Genomic DNA, 16,144 nt, shown 5'->3' with positions numbered 1-16,144 from the left:
TGGTGATGTTGTGAAGTTTAAATTACTTAATACATGTACAGTGTTTAGTATCTGGCATTTTGTTTAAAGGTGGATAGCTATATAGAGTACTGTACTTACTTTATATTCCTATTGTTAAGTTTCATGACGGTAAGGACAAAATGAGTTTGTCTTGTAGAAACTCATTCATCCCACATGATGAAGTGACTTGTATTTATTTGTGACACTGAAACAAATTTATCTGGAAACACGAGGTATATTAAAAATGTAAATAAAGTATTAAACATTTAAAAATAAAAATCCTCAGCATATCATTTGTATTTCTTCAGTTACTGCTTTATAATGAACTGTTTGGGGCTTCGTGACTTTTGACATTCTTTTTGTTTCCCTCACTTTCTTCAAAGCACCTAGTATGGTGTAATGCACATTACAGCCCTCATAACTGGATAGTCTGAGGAATAAGGTTGCAGCAGCAGAGTGAGTGGGTCACATCAAGGTACAGCTTTGCTGCTGGAGACGGAAGACCAATAACCTCTGAAAGCAGCGCACAGGAAGAGCTGGGGCAGCAGAACACTTTGTGAAAGCTCATTTTGACACTCCGCAGTAGGGTACTGTGATGAGTGCCTTAACGCGTGGGTCGTTTGCCCGGCGGCCTGACTGGGCAACTGGGCCTGTCGAGAGAGGAGAGAGCTGAGGCCGCTTGGATGAGTCATTCTCACCTCCCCAGGCAGGTGAGGGCGGCAGGACGCTTCGCCTTGGTGGGCAGGAGCCGTGAGGGGCTCCTTCCGGGACGCCTCTTCCGGGCCAGCACTGATCTTGTTGCTGGCTGCCCCGCTGCCGAAGACCCGGCGGACGCCGCAGAGCGGGGAGCTGGTCGGAGGCGCCCACTGGCATCCGGACCCACAGGTCGTCGGAGCGCCTCCCTCCTCCTGCGGTCTTTTCTGCGGTCCCTCAGCGCCTCATTCCTGCGCGAGGTCGCTAACCTAGCCGCGAGGGCCGCGCCTCGAGGCGCAGGAGGGCGGAGCGCGACTCGCGCCCACTAGCGCGCTGGTATCTTCTCGCGCCCGCGCACGCGCCGCAGCCGCGCGGGGCGGGGAGGGTGGGTGTGCTAGGGTCGCGCTCGCCGCCGCCGCCGCCACCTCAACCCGCTGCTACGCTTGCGCCGCTGCTCCCGGCTTTCGGCCCCAGCACGGGCGACGCGGGGTCCGCGGTGTAGAGTCGGCCAGCCCCGGACCCGCGTCCCGCACCCTGACGGTCCCGGTAAGCGGGGGCGGGGGCGGCGGGGACCCGGCAGGCACCCTAAGGGACGGGTCTGCGGCCCGCGGACAACCCTCCGGGGACTCAGGTGTTGTGTGGGAGCCGCCCCTAAGGGAGTCCCTGTGTAAGTAGATAACCCCCGAGTGTCCCTGCCTCTGCCCCTTGGGAGAGTCCCGGAGGCGGTGCAGGGAGCCGCCCCCTTGGAGGACCTCTGTGTGAACGGAGACTCCAGGGCTCTCTCTGCATTTGCTGCCATGGGGAGGCGCAGCGTGGAGGCACTGTCTGCCCACAGAGACCTTCTGTATAACCACTGGAAGGCAAGGGTGGTCTCTGTGTTGTCCCAGTGGAAGGCCGTTTGAGAATGTAGAGGAGCCTCAGGAGCCTGCGCGGTGGGGATGGACCCCACAGAGGACCCCAGTATAAAGGAATACTTTAGACTGTGCCCTGGAACTGCCTGGAATGAACCTCTGACCGGAAGGAGAGGACCCTGCCGCGGGATCTAGGCCAGGAGTAACTTCCCATATGCCCAAAGGACTTTAGCCTTGACGTTTTAAGGGTTCTGTGCCCTTTTTAGGGCTGGGCCCCTGTGGGGCTGCTGTCTTTGTCCATTGCTCCCCCAACCCCATTAAAAAATTTATTTTCCGTGATAGCCCAGGTTGTCTCGAAGCTGAATATTTGTGGAGGCAGGAACTTCTATTAGAGCAAAGGACATAAGGGAAGGGAGGACCAGTGAGGACTCTGGAGCTAAGATAGAAGACTTGGGACCCTGGGCTTGAGTATCCATAAGCAAGCAGTAAGACAAGTGGAATAATTGATGCTGGCAGGCCCTGGAAGAGCAAGTCCTTTGAAGGAAGGAAGAAGACTGCATATGATTATTGAGCACTAGTGTGCTAGGCACTATACTAGCTATGTTTAAACATAGAACTCTTGCAACAACCTGTGAAATTACCTCTTCGGGGATAATTAAACTGAGACTCAGAGAAGCTAAGCAATTTGAAGAAGGTTACAAAGTCTGGAGTCATGAAATCTATTTTTCACATTTTATTTGGGAAGAGATTCCAAAAAGATACAGAAGCAAGAATATGTTTGCTTAAGTTTAAAAGGTAAAACTACCTAAGACTCTTAGTAAAAAAAACAAAAAACAAAACAACACAGGGAAATATCTTCATAACTTGGGATTTGGCAATGGTTTCTTAAGTATAACATCAAAAATGCAGAGAACAAGACAGCAGGAAAATTGTACTTTCTTAAAATTTAAACTTTTGTGTATGTCAAAGAATTCACTCAAGAGAGTAGAGGGACCACCCATGGAATGGGAGAAAATATTTGCAAACCATATATCAGGTAAGCGAGTTATATCTACTATGTATAAAGAACTACAAGTCAACAACAACAAATACTAAGTTCAAAAATGGAAAGGATATGAATAGATATTTCTTCAAAGAAGATACATACATGGCCAACCAGCACTATTCTCAAAAAATATGGAAAATAGTGGGAGGATCTGGAGAAATTAGAATGCTGGTACATTGCTGGTAGAAATGTAAAATGGTGCAGCTGCTGTAGAAATGTTTCATGGTTCCTCAAAAAATTAAGAATTTTCACATGACTCAGCATTTCTACTATGACATATATATCCAAAAGAAATGTGATCTGGTATGGAAGCTGGATAAATTATAAAATTTGATACTTCTCTCCTGTGATCAAAGAAATGACCCATTTCTGTTGTATTGGTTACCTATCATCATCTCTGCTAACCCCAAGTCACTAATCTCTGAGGAAGCACATTGGATATGATGAGTTTGTGATTACATTGTTTCCAGAAACCAGTTCTGAAAAATTGGTCTTCTCAGACCTTCTGGCTCACTTTGAACTACAGGGAGGATACAGACACTCAAATAAACTCTCTGATCTCAAATAAACTCTTTGCTTGCTCCAATCATCTTTGCAGCATTTCTTCAAGAAAGATTTATTCAGGATTGGTTCTGTGTAAAGCAGTGGAAACTATTTTGATTATTCCTCCTTCCTGAACTTAAAATCTAGAGCTCTTTTTCTACCTTTAAAACTTACTGATTTGGAATGTTTTCCCTACTTCACTTTTCAGAGGTTTCTTTTACTGTATTACTTCCTGGGGGACACTCCCCTCATTTTTTACAAGATTACTGTTAGTTATATATTTGAGCTTTTCACAGATAACGGCTCTTCCTATATAAAAAAAAATCACATGAAGGGACAAAATGGTGATTTATTTTTTTTATGCAGGATGAGATGGTTCCAGCCTATTAGGAGGGCCACAGACTCCACAGCTATGTGTTTTTATAGAAGGAGCTGAAGGAGAAGAGTTACCTAGGTGCTTTCTCCTTCCTTATTTCTTCCCTAGCTCATACTGTGGAATAGCCCATCTTCCTCCTACCTCCACTTGCCCTTGTTTATAATCTCACTGAACTTTAAGGAGGTGCCTTGCACACATACAAACTGCATGCTGGCCATGCTGTCAGACACTTCTCTTAACTGTCATGGTTACAGCAGTGTATTAGTTTTCTTTTACTGTGCAACAAATTACCACAAATGTGGTGGTTTAAAATAATACATAATTTATGATATCACAGTCTCTGTGGGTCTGTATTCCAACTTGGTCCTCTGTGGTCTGACAAGACTGCAAAATATTGGCTGGGCTGTGTTCTCATCTGGAGGCTTGGAATGGGGAAGAATCCTCCAAGCTCACTCAGGTTGTTAGCAGAATTCACTTCTTTGCGTTTATAGGACTGGGGGCCCTGATTTTTGTTGACTCTAAGCTGGAGGCCACTTCAGTGTCTAAAAGCCACCTACAGTTCCTAGAGGTTATGTGGACTTTCCTAACATGTCCACTTTATCAAGTCAGAAAGGAGTGTCTAACAATGAGTATGATAGAAGACAGTCTTATATAAGTATAGGAGTAACAGCCTATTGCTTTTGCCATGTACTGTTAATTACAATCAAATCACAGTTCTGTCAATACTCAAGAGGATGGGATTACACAAAGCATGAACAAAAGGAGGTGGGAACATGGGGGAAGCCGCCTTAGAGACTTACTTTCTCCACCAATAGCACCAAGGAAAGGTTTAGGTTGTCATCTGTTCTCATTTCTTCCATTTTATTCAGCCATATGGGCCTATTCTACTTTCTTGTCCCATTGGGATTTATCACCATTTGCCCCTCACCCCTAAAGTTTTTTTTCAAGCCCTTCCCAAGTTACCCAAGTTCAACATGCACATTGTCTCTATGATAATATGTTCTATCTCTCTTTTCTTCATTAATAAGGACACAGAAAACCCCAATTCTACTTATCAACTAAAGAAGTTATCATTAAGCATAATTTGTGGCATCTTTGTAAATTGATTTTCTTTGTAACCTGAGTGTCACTCCTAGGTCTTCTTCCAGCACATGGAATACACTTTTTTCCCTCACCATTGTTTTTACCCATTGCTAATTATGGTTGAGAGAGACAACCTGCTATGGGCTCTTAGCATTCCTGAATGTTTTTTACTGGGTATGCCAAGAATGTAGGACCATGACTGTTTTCCAGTCCATTTCTCAAAATTGTGTATGCAGCAAGAAACCTTGAAAGATAAGGCAACATCTCCCCCTGAACAAAGATCAGTCTTGGCTTTTTCTAACTGTAAAAGCAGTGAAACACCAAACCATAGCATTCCTCTCTTGTAACACAACCCACTGCATGAGCAGGCATCTGTCATCTTGTGCTACACCCAAGGCATTTGGTAGATAAGGGGAAGTGATACACACACACACACACACACACACACACGCTAAAGCTCTTGCTATGGCTACTCTGTGAGTGATAAGTCCTTTATATCTGACTCAGGAGTCTTTTGTCTTCTGCCAGCATTCATGAAACAGTCAGTAACAGGATAGCTTGTTAACCTTAAAAACAGAATAAAATAACCCCCTGCACAGTTCTTGACAATAACTACCACTTGTTTTTCTAGGGGTTAAAACTAATATTGCTAATTTCTCTAGCACTTCATGTGCATATTTAGGAGCTTGCAGCCCTGAACCAAGCCCCTCTCTTGGTACTCAGGCCAGGCTCAATGTAGACATTGGGGAAGGGAACACAAGCTCCGATGGCTACACATCTGAGTTGTGAGTGTCCACCTAAGAGTTACAGTCTGTTGGATGAAGATTTTGGCTTGGTGAGTTAATGATAGAGCCTAATAAATAAATTGTGTTTGACAATCTCTAGGGAGGCTGAGGTGTGGAGGAGTCCTGTACTAGAAGTTCTGGTGATGTTGAGAGGTAAGTAAGGGGTTTACTTCAGCTCTACCTCTGCTGATGAGTTCATTGTGAATAACCGTTTCACCTGATTGAGATCATGGAATAGAGGGAGAGGAGGTGTGCTAATTCACCCCTACTCTCCCTAGTGTCAGCAGGCCCACTACCTATTTAGAACAGGCACCTGGGCCAGGCTCTAGGGTAGAGGTCCTAGGCATGAGTGTTGCAAGAGCCTGGAAATCTCCACATCCCTTCAGGCCCAGGTCTCAGGCACATTTGCTCCCTCCTGATATGGTGTTCCAGGGCAACAGAAGCTCCTAGTTTGGCAGGCAAGAGCCAGGGAAAGGTATGGTGGGAATTTCAGCTGAGAGATTGGGCTAATCCCAGAACAGGGCTTAGGGTAGGCTGGGCCCCTGTAGGCTTTTCTGCTTGAAAAGAGTCAAAGGGTCTGGGCACCTTGGTACTCCTGGCTTCCAGCTGAACACTGAGCTCTTCAGAGACATCCTACCCTGATGACTGTGCAGGTGTTACTGAAGGAGCTTCTGAGTTCCTGGAGTGTAGATGATCTATACTGTCATAAGCGTGTGCTATTTGTGGGTCTAGTATAGGTGCAGACATTACTCTGTGTAGTTATCTACGGATAAGTTTAGTGTTAGGGTGGGGCACTTGAGTGGCTCAGTAAGTTGAGCTGATCATGACTTTGGCTCAGGTCATGATCTTGCGATTTGTGAGTTCAAGCCCCCACATTGGGCTCTGTGCTGACAGCTCAGAACTTGATTTGGATTCTGTGTCTCCCTCTCTTACTGCCCCTTCCCCATTTGTGCTCTGTCTCTCAAAAATGAATAAATTTTTTTTTTAAAGGTTAGCATTAGGTAACTATGCTTAGAATAGCACTGATGAAGTGGTTAGATTGGAGGTAGACAGTGGTGAGCATAAGACGAGGTAAAGATTTTGGGAGGGAATACCCACCAGCATTACTTCGAAAGGATGTGTTTGTCTGCTTTCTTCTTTCCTTATAGTCTATGCCTGCTGAAAGGCTGGGGGTCAGGACCTGCAGTAAACTGGAGACACTACTGGAGGGATGAGTGTGTAGGTGAGGAATGGGGCTGCCGAGGAGGGCAGTAGACTCACTTGCTGACCTTGTCATTTATTTGAAAGCACACAGCCAAGTTGTTGAGACGAGAGGTATGCATGTGAATCCAAGACTATCCTTATGAAAGGACAAGGACATTACAATGCAGAGCTTAGAGGAGGGATAGACAGGCCTGGTTCGAGGTGGCCTAGGAGGCTTTATGGAGGAGAGCAAGTCTGAAGGATGGATTTGGACTGCATTTGTGTTTGTAGGTCTACAAGATGGTCTGTGTCGGTTTATGTGTGTGAAGCCTGTCTTTGTGTCTGCATGTGTGCTTGTGCCAGCGTCTGCTCCCACATGTCTGACTCAGGGTGTTCTTGAGTCTATGTAGGTGTGTTTCCTGGACCTGTCTCTGTGTGCTCTGAAATAGTTTTGGAGTGGCATCATTGAATTTGTGTCACTGTGTTTGTGTCTCTGTGTGGCTGGACTTCTGTGTCCTGTGTCTTTGTGTGTGAGATTCTGCTTTGGCCTCTCACTTTACCCTGCCCCTGTCTCCTGACACTCCCCAGCTGCCAGCACCATTTACCGCAAGGAATGGCTTCCTTTCCCTTCCCGCTGTCTGGATTCCCACGGGTGCAGCTGCCTGCCCAGGGTCCTGCCCCTGCAGCTTCTGTAGCAGGCTTGACCTTGGGAGTGATACACTCTGGAAAGCCCCCAATCTGTGCCTTGCCTGGCCATGGATCCAGAGAAGTTAGAGCGGAGAAGAGGGGCAAGGCAGGAAAGGGGGGCAGTTGGCAGGGCCCACCCCTCCTTCTGGAAACAGAGATCTCCCTCTGGCCCCTTCCCAGGCCCCCTTTCCCTCCCCATGCTCTCATCCAGACCAAGCATTCAGGGTCCTGGCCTCACTGTCTCTGGGGATGGATGAGAATGAACAGTCCTCTGCAAGCCCAGCCAGACCTATTAGGGATCTGGTCCTCTGTGTCCCCCAGCACCTCACATGCCTACGTTGTGCTCATTCCTCATATCCCCACCTGAAGTCCAGGCTGTCTTCCCTTCTTTGCTCTCCCTACATGGGACACAGGAACAATTCTTGTTCTTCATTCTGTGACAGATGGGCCCTTGGACCCAGGTGGGGCATTAGGCTTTGGATGGCTGGTAAAGAGCAGAAGCCCAGCCCCCTCTTACATGGTGTAGAGAATAGCATCTGTGGGGTTTATTCCTGTTCTCATTCTGTGTTCACTGCCCTCCCAGGATGGGTTGTGGTGAACGGGTACAAAACTGAAGCAGTCATGGTCTCTATCTTCTAGGACTGCGTGTTCTGACAGGAGAAGTGATTTTGTGGAGAAGCTACTCTCCTCCACTGCACGTGGTCAGTTGCCTGAAATTCTCTCCATAGATTTTCAGGTGCCCTCTGCAGAGATCAAGGAAATGGCTCCAGAAGGTCAGGACCTTTCACCATGACATGTCACCACAGAGGGCCAGAGGTGAATTCCAGGGTTTCCTAGCAAGCATTCATATAATCCTAGCATCTACCACCAACTCTGGAGTAGTAGATGCTTGAGTTTGTGTCCTCCATGAGGCCTTTTATTCTGATTTTACTCTTGAGCCTAGGGAAAGCTGGAGGGTGAGGTTTGTGCTAGGGTTATGAGATGGGATGAGCAAGGCTTCATTCCTCAGCATCCTGCCTGAGTCACAGGCTCTGACCCTGTCTTCTCTTAGCTCTTCTCTGACCTTGCTCTTCTCTTTGCTGAAAACTGAGAATATTGAAGGTGTTGGTTACAGCTCATCTTTATGTCCTCAACCCTTTGTTGTAGCACTATGGTCAGTGCTATGAACCCATGCTGCTCTGGGATAGGTAGGATCCTTAGGGGGCCATGGAAAGGACCTGTTCCACCTAAGTCAGGATGTGTGCACATTAACCTTGGATTCCCATATAATGCTTCTGTGACCATTCTGGGTCATTCCCTTCATTCTGGGTCCCCTTCTTGTCTCTTTGCTTTGTGGCTCTGCCCAACTCCCACCAGGCAGAGAGGATGTGCATGTCACAAGATCTCCTTTGGGTTTTGGAGAGTATTGGCTCAACAGGCCTGGGCCTTGTATCTCCTCACCTTGGGGGCCATAACAGGGGCTGGGTCCTCATCCATTAGACACAGAATCACCATTTTGAGGAGGGACACATTCATACTTCTTCCCATCCTCTGTTTATGAACCCTGCTAGCAGTGGACACATTGTGCTAAGTGCTGGGGTCCTATCATGCAAGAAAGTCCTGTTACCACCTGTTGGTTTGATGGGATGTTGAGTCATCCTGAATTTCCTTAGAAATCAGTGAGGCAGAGGCATCCTACAGTCCCTCATACAATAAACTGTTGTACTTCTTGTACTTCCTCTAGCTCTTGGCTCCTGTGTGATAGGTCAGTAGGTGGGAATGTAGAGGTGTTACCTTCTGAGAGATATGAAGTGTCTAAAACAGAGGTCCATCCCATCCACTCAGGGCAACCTTTTTCTGCCTTCTACTTCTCTTCTCCTACCCCCTAAACATCCCTGATCTCTGAACACTAGAATGTTGTACCTGCCCTCTTTTTCTGTAGTCTAATGCACTATGCTCCAAAACATCTAGAACATCTCTGAAATCTCTCCTAATGATCCAGTCTTCTGAGGACACCTTCATACATGTGATCAACAATGGGAAACACCTTTTTATGCCCACCTGACCTCTTTGTTGCACATCCTAAGTGTAATTTGGTATAGTAACTTCCAGAATCCATCTCCACCTCTGGTTTTGGTCTCCATACCCCACCCTCCATCCCCAGCCATGGTCCCTTCCTTGCTTCTCACTTTATCCTTTTGGGTCTTTGCCCACATTCTGTTACATGTGAGGGAATCTTTCTAGTAAGCCACACTGTCTTTCTGCAGTGCTACTTTCTACTTACCACCAGTGAAGCATCTGTACTTTTAGCCAATGCTACCTTCTGGACATGGGCATTTGATCCCATCACCTACTTCTACAGTGCCTCATTGCTCCAGCAGTTCTCCCCTGGCTCTCCCTTATCATCAGTTTATCCTTCCTGACTGCATCGTTTCAGTCAATATGCAACATGCAATGTCTCTCACTTTTCTTTTTTTAAACTTACATACTGTTTTCCATAATGGCTGCACCAATTTAAATTCCCACCAACAGTACACAAATATTCACTTTTTTCTACATCTTCACCAACACTTATCTCATATTTTCTTGATTATAGCCATTCTAACAGGTGTGGGATGATATCTCATTGTGGTTTTGATTTGCATCAATTATCTGATAGTTAATGATGTTGAGCATCTTTTCATGTACTTGTTTGCCATTCAAATGTCTTATTTGGAAAAAATGTCTAATTAGTTCCTCTGCCTATTTTTATTTTATTTAAATATTTAAGTTCTAGTTAGTTAACATACAGTGTAATATTAGTTTCAGGTGTACAATATAGTGATGCAACACTTCATACAACACCTAATGCTCATCACAACAAATGTGCTTCTTAATCCCCATCACCTATTTCACCCATCCCCACACACACCAGCCCTCTGCCCATGGTTAGGTATGTTCTCTCTAGTTAAGAGTATTTTTTGGTTTGCCTCTTTTTTTCCTTTTGTTTTCTTAAATTCTACAAATGAGTGAAATCATATGATATTTGGCTTTCTCTGACTTATTTCACTTAGAATAATACTGTCTAGCTCCACCCATGTCATTGAAAATGGTGAAATTTCATTCTTTTTAATGGCTGAGTAATTGTATGTATATACCACAGGTTCTTTATCCACTCATCACTGATGGACTCTTGGGCAGTTTCCATAATTTGGCTATTAAATCAGATTTTGTTGTTGCTGTTATTGATATCTCTCACCTTGTAAAAATAGTCCTCTCTGGGTCTCACTTTCTCTTACTGCTATTTCCCTATTTTTCTGCATTTCTGTGAAACAGTCTTCCCTTAAAGAACTGATTACACTTGCTATCACCATTTGTTTTCCTTCCATTCTTCCTTCAATCCATACCAGTCATGCCTTCACATCCATCATTCACCAGAGTCTGTTCTTCTCAAGCATGAATGATCTGTGTTGCTGAGTCTGATGGTCAATTCTGAGTCCATTTTCCTTGGCCAGTTTACAACTTTTCATGCAATTGCTCACTCTCTTCTTGCAATACTTTTCCTCTCTTGGTTTATGGTATACCACACTCTTCTGCTTTTCCTACCTTCCTCCCTGGCTACTGCTTCTCAGTCTCCTCTCTTACTTTTCCCCTCCAATTTCTTATTGTTAGAATGTCCCAGAGCCCAATACTTAAGGTCTTTTCTTCATTTCATTCATTCCCTTGGTGATCTTATCTAATCTCTTGGTTTTACATACATCATCAATCAATCAATCATCTGTAGCCAGGACTGTTTCTGAGGACCACTGGGTTTCTGTGGAATGGTCTCAGGAAAAATCAGAGGGGTTAGTTACAATACTACTACCATAACTAGAAACAAAGGGAGTGCAAAGTGGTTATGTACTAGATTCATTTTGAAGTTAGAGACAAGATTTTCTGATGAGATATTGAGATATTGTTAGAGATAAAACATCAAAATGACACCAATGTTTTTGCCCTGAACAATGGGAAAAAAGGAGGTACCATTAACTGATGTGGGAAGTACTGTGATTGGAATAGGTCTGGTATGTGTGATTGTGTGGTAGCAAGGGAGCAGGGAATCAGGATTTCACTTTTGAGGTGAGTATTGGACATTCATATGTGTATATTGATTTAACAATTTGGTCACATGAGACTATCTACCCCATAGAGTAATGATCTCCATGGAGGCAAGCTTGGCCTGTGTCTTGGTGGTTGTTTTGTCTGGTATAGTTCCTGGCACATAGTAAGTACTCAGATATTTTAATTGTTACATCCAAGATGCCTTTCAAGGTCCCTTTTATTGTGACCCTTTTATGTGGCCCTAGGGTCCTCATCAGCTGAGTACTTCACAGTACTTCACAGTACTTCACAGTAATGTGACGAGTGCTATGGTGTATGGGGTCCTGCCACAGGAGGACCCCATACACCATAGCACTCGTCACATTACTGTAATAATTAATCTGCTTCCTCCGGCCAGACTTTGGATTCAAGTCTATTAAAGTATTACCATGCACCAGCCACTGTCCTAAGCCCTGGGGATATGCGATACTATTATAATTTTTTTAGGAAAGAAAGGATGAGAAAGTGAACTATAAGCAGAGGCAGTAAAAATAGAGGAAAGGGGGCAACTTGAGATCTATCAAACTTAGAACCCAGTAATTGACTGGGTAGATGGTCTGAACAAAAAGGTGGATGTATAGTGATACCATTCCCTGACATTAGAAAGAAATTTGGTGAGGTAGAGGATGTTTGAAAACTTTGAATTAATTTGCATTGTTTTGGCGGCAAGATAGAGCATCTTCCTATCCATTGTCTATATAGTTGGAGCTTAGAGGAAAGACTAGAGCAACAAAGTGGCTTTGGGAATTAGCAGTACATTAACAGTAATTGAGGTTTCGGATATGGATATACAGTTATCTCCCTTTCCCAGATGAAGAAATTGGGGCTCAGAAATGTTAAGTAACTTGTCAGATGTCAGAGGATTCTAACTCTGACTTTTTTCACATTCCATTCTTGTGACTTTGACCTTAAAATCTGCATCTTCTCCAAGGGTCATACATTTGGCTTAAACATTGTAAAAATAATTTTGTAATGTTTTCTTTGTGTTGTAGTTTTGCTGCCCTTTATTCATGTTTATCATCTTTCTCTGAGATCATTCTCTGGTAATTTCAGCCAGAAGTTTCCTTCTGAAAGTGACCCAAATCTTTTTATTCATACTTCACCTTATATTGAATGGCATAATAACAGCCTTCAGCTATGCTACTCTGCTGTAGCTTCCTTAAGGGCCAGGATTCCAGTCTTTCTTCCAGGGACACCAATATCTTTCCCATCCCAGTTTATGGGAGAAGGTAGGACAGGTCCATTCATGCTTATCAGGAGGTCAGGGAATATGAGTCCAATGGCCACTGTCAAGAGATCCACTTTCTGGTCAGGGCTACAGAGGCTGCTGATGGTACTGGGAATTGGGATGGGAGTGCAGGTTGACTCACCAGGAAGCAGGAAAGAACTCTAGTAATGTCTTAGTATGGCAAGTTTATTGGAGAGGCTTCATAAAACAGGTCTGTAGGAGGAACTTCATTTAGTCTATGTGTGAGGGAATGTGTAGACAAGATATGGTTTGGAGGGCCTTGCATTTCTTAGCAGCTGCTCACAGATCTCAGCTTGCCTCTCAGTCTCTCTCTTAGGAGGTTCCAAGTGTTTCAGAGAATTACATGTTATCTTTACATTAATTATAAACAGATATTACTATGAAATAGAAAATTATTGGATATTCCAGAAAGACCAAAGGGCCTACAGTCCCTCTTCAGTGCTGAGCAGCTTATTTGGTAAAGAGCCTCATGTGTGGCATTAAATTCTAGATCTAGATCCCTGACCACTTTTCTTGACTGTTTAATGGAACACAACACTTTTCAACAGCATTAATAAAAGTATTTTGTTATTGCTGTTGACAGTCAAAGTGAGTGGTTCTGGTGCTTTCTGAAATTCAGGGGGAATAACGAAGAAATGTGGAATGATGACAGGCACCAAGGGCTGGGGTGGGTAGGCTAATTGATGCTGTCTTTGTCTGGGGGTAGGAGAAGAGTGGGAAAGACACCAGGCAGATCCTGGGAGAGGATACAGCTGAGTTCAACACCATACAGTATTCATGAGACACATAAAAATGTATATATATTTAGGGGTGTCTGGGTGGCTCAGTTGGTTGTGTCTGACTCTTGGTTACACCTTAGGTCATTATCTCATGGTTCATGAATTCAAGCCCCCTGCTCAAACAGTACAGAACCTGCTTGGGTTTCTCTCTCTCTCCCTCTCTTCCCTTCCCCTGCTCACTCTGTCTCTCCCTCAAACAAGTAAAAAACTTGAAAAATATGTACACACATATATGTGTATGTATATTCGGGAAGGCAAGGCTGGTGGAAAAGAGGAACATTGAGAAGGATTGAAGGTGTAGGTGGTGTAGAAATGAGACATAACAGTAGGTCTGGGTACACGCTGCTGGCAGTACTTGACAAGATTGGATGTATTTAGGAAAAACTTGTGTTTGTGGTTCTTTCCCAGCAGTGTCAACGCTCAGCCAACCTCTCTGTTTTTTTTTTTTTTTTTTTTTTTACAAATAGTTTATTGTCAAATTGGTTTCCATATAACACCTAGTGCTCATCCCCACAAGTGCCCTCCTCCATGCCCATCTCCCCCCTCCCCCCCCACATCCATCAGTCCTCAGTTTGTTTCTCAGCATTCAAGAGTCTCTCATGGTTTGCCTCTCTCCCTTTCCCCCCACCATTTTCCCCCTTCTTCTCTCCCATGGTCCTCAGTTAAGTTCCTCCTAATCCTCCTATACGTGCAAACATGTGATATTTGTCCTTCTCTGCCTGACTTATTTTGCTCAGCATAACACCCTCAAGGTCCATCCATGTTGCTACACATGGCCAGATTTCATTGTTTCTCATTGCCATGTAGTATTCCATGGTATAGATAAACCACATCTTCTTGATCCATTCGTCTGTTGATGGACACTTAGGCTCTTTACGTGTTTTGGCTATTGTTGAGAGTGCTGCTATGAACATTGAGGTACATGTGCTCCTATGCCTCAGCATTTCTGTATCCCTTGGGTAAATTCCTAGCAGTGCTATTGCTGGGTCATAGGGGAGTTCTATTGTTAATTTTTTGAGGAACCTCCACACTGTTTTCCAGAGGGGTTGCACCAGTTTGCATTCCCACCAACAGTGTAGGAGGGTGCCTGTTTCTCCACATCCTCGCCAGCATCTAGAGTTCTCTGATTTCCTCATTTTAGCCACTCTGTCAGCCAACCTCTCTTAATCACACTAAGAACAATCAGACTGAAGCTCAGATTTACTTACCTACTTCCCCCTGAAGCCCTTGAACTTTGGGTTAACTTCTGATTCTAGGCTCTCTTACCATGTCCTGGTCAGGAACATGTCAGCTTCTGTCCCAGGTACTCATACCTCCATTTACATGGTCCCCCTTCCTGATTCTCTTCCTACAGCCCTTGGGAGCGGGGGACAAGCTCCTCTTCCTGTCCTACTGTGATCTTCATTCCAGGAGTCACTCATTCTATGTACCTAGCAGGCAGTGGAGAAGGGATATAGGTCAGAGAGCTACAGCAGCTTCTGAAATGAGTTCTCCAGAAAGATCTTACCAAAAACCAACAGGAAGCAGAGCAGGGGAGATTCTGTCATTTGCTTTTGACATCCTGTCACATTAGCTATGTGCTTTATTAATTATTTTTTAAATTTAAATTCAAGTCAGTTAATATACAGTGTCATATGGTTTTAGGGGTTGAATTTAGTGATTCATCACTTACATATAACCCTGGGGTTCATCCCAACAAGTGCCCTCCTTAATGGCCATCACCCATTTAACCTATCTCACCACTCACCTCCCCTCCAGCAACCCTCAGTTTGTTCTCTATATTTAAGAGTCTCTTATGGTTTGCCTCCCTCTCTGTTTTTATCTCATTTCATTTTTCGTTCTCTTTCCCATTCATGTTTTGTTTCTTAAATTCCACATATGAGTGAAATTATATTTGTCTTTCTCTGACTGAATTCACTTAGCATAATATACTCTAGTTCCATCCATGTTCTTGCAAATGGCAAGATTTCATTCTTTTTGATCACCGAGTAACATTCCATTACACACATGCACACACGTGTGCCACATTTTCTTTAGCCATTCATCAGTTGATGAACATTTGGGCTCTTACCTATTTGGCTATTGTTGATAGTGCTGCCATAAACATTGGTGTACATGTGTCCCTTTGAATCAGCATTTTTATATCCTTTGGGTAAATACCTATTAGTGCAATTGCAGCAGTGCAGACCATTTGACCTCAGCCACAGCAACTTCTTACTAGGCATGTCTCCAGAGGCAAGGGAAACAAAAGCAAAAATGAACTTTTGGGACCTCATCAAGATAAAAAGCTTCTGCACAGTGAAGGAAATAATAAACAAAACTAAAAGGCAACTGATAGAATGGGAGAAGGTAGTTCCAAATGATGTATTAGGTAAGAGTTAGTATCTAGAATCTATAAGGAACTTATAAAACTCAACACCCAAACAACAAATAATCCAGTTAAAAAATGGGCAGAAGACACACATCAGCTTCTTATTCAACATGTCTCAGGAGGCCAGGGAAACAAAAGCAAAAATGAACTATTGGGACCTCATCAAAATAAAAAGCTTCTGCACAGCAAAACTTAAAGGCAACTGAGGAATGGGAGAAGATATTTGCAGACGACATATCAGATAAAGGGTTAGTATCTAAAATCTATAAAGAACTTAGCAAATTCCACACCCAAAAAATAAATAATCCGGTGAAGAAATGGGCCAAAGACATGAACAGACACTTCTCCAAAGAAGATATCCAGGTGGCCAACAGACACATGAAATGATGCTCGACATCATTC

General features: G+C 44.1%; 1 long non-coding RNA gene across 2 annotated transcripts in view; it reads left to right on the top strand.

Annotated features, from left to right (window-relative positions):
* Positions 1-1,123: 1,123 nt before the first annotated feature.
* LOC120241742 overlaps positions 1,124-16,144 on the top strand; it is a 114,214-nt gene continuing 99,193 nt past the window's right edge. For both annotated transcript variants that reach the window (XR_005530939.1, XR_005530938.1), the window contains exons 1-2: positions 1,124-1,239; positions 5,477-5,529. This is a non-coding gene — a long non-coding RNA (uncharacterized LOC120241742). The remainder of the gene's footprint in view (positions 1,240-5,476; positions 5,530-16,144) is intronic.

This window comes from Hyaena hyaena, unplaced genomic scaffold (assembly GCF_003009895.1).
Source record: "Hyaena hyaena isolate Hyena2069 unplaced genomic scaffold, ASM300989v1 scaffold_289, whole genome shotgun sequence".
In the NCBI taxonomy this organism is placed as follows: Eukaryota; Metazoa; Chordata; class Mammalia; order Carnivora; family Hyaenidae; genus Hyaena; species Hyaena hyaena.
Note: the sequence above shows the minus strand (reverse complement) of the source record. Positions and strands in the feature narration are given on the sequence as shown.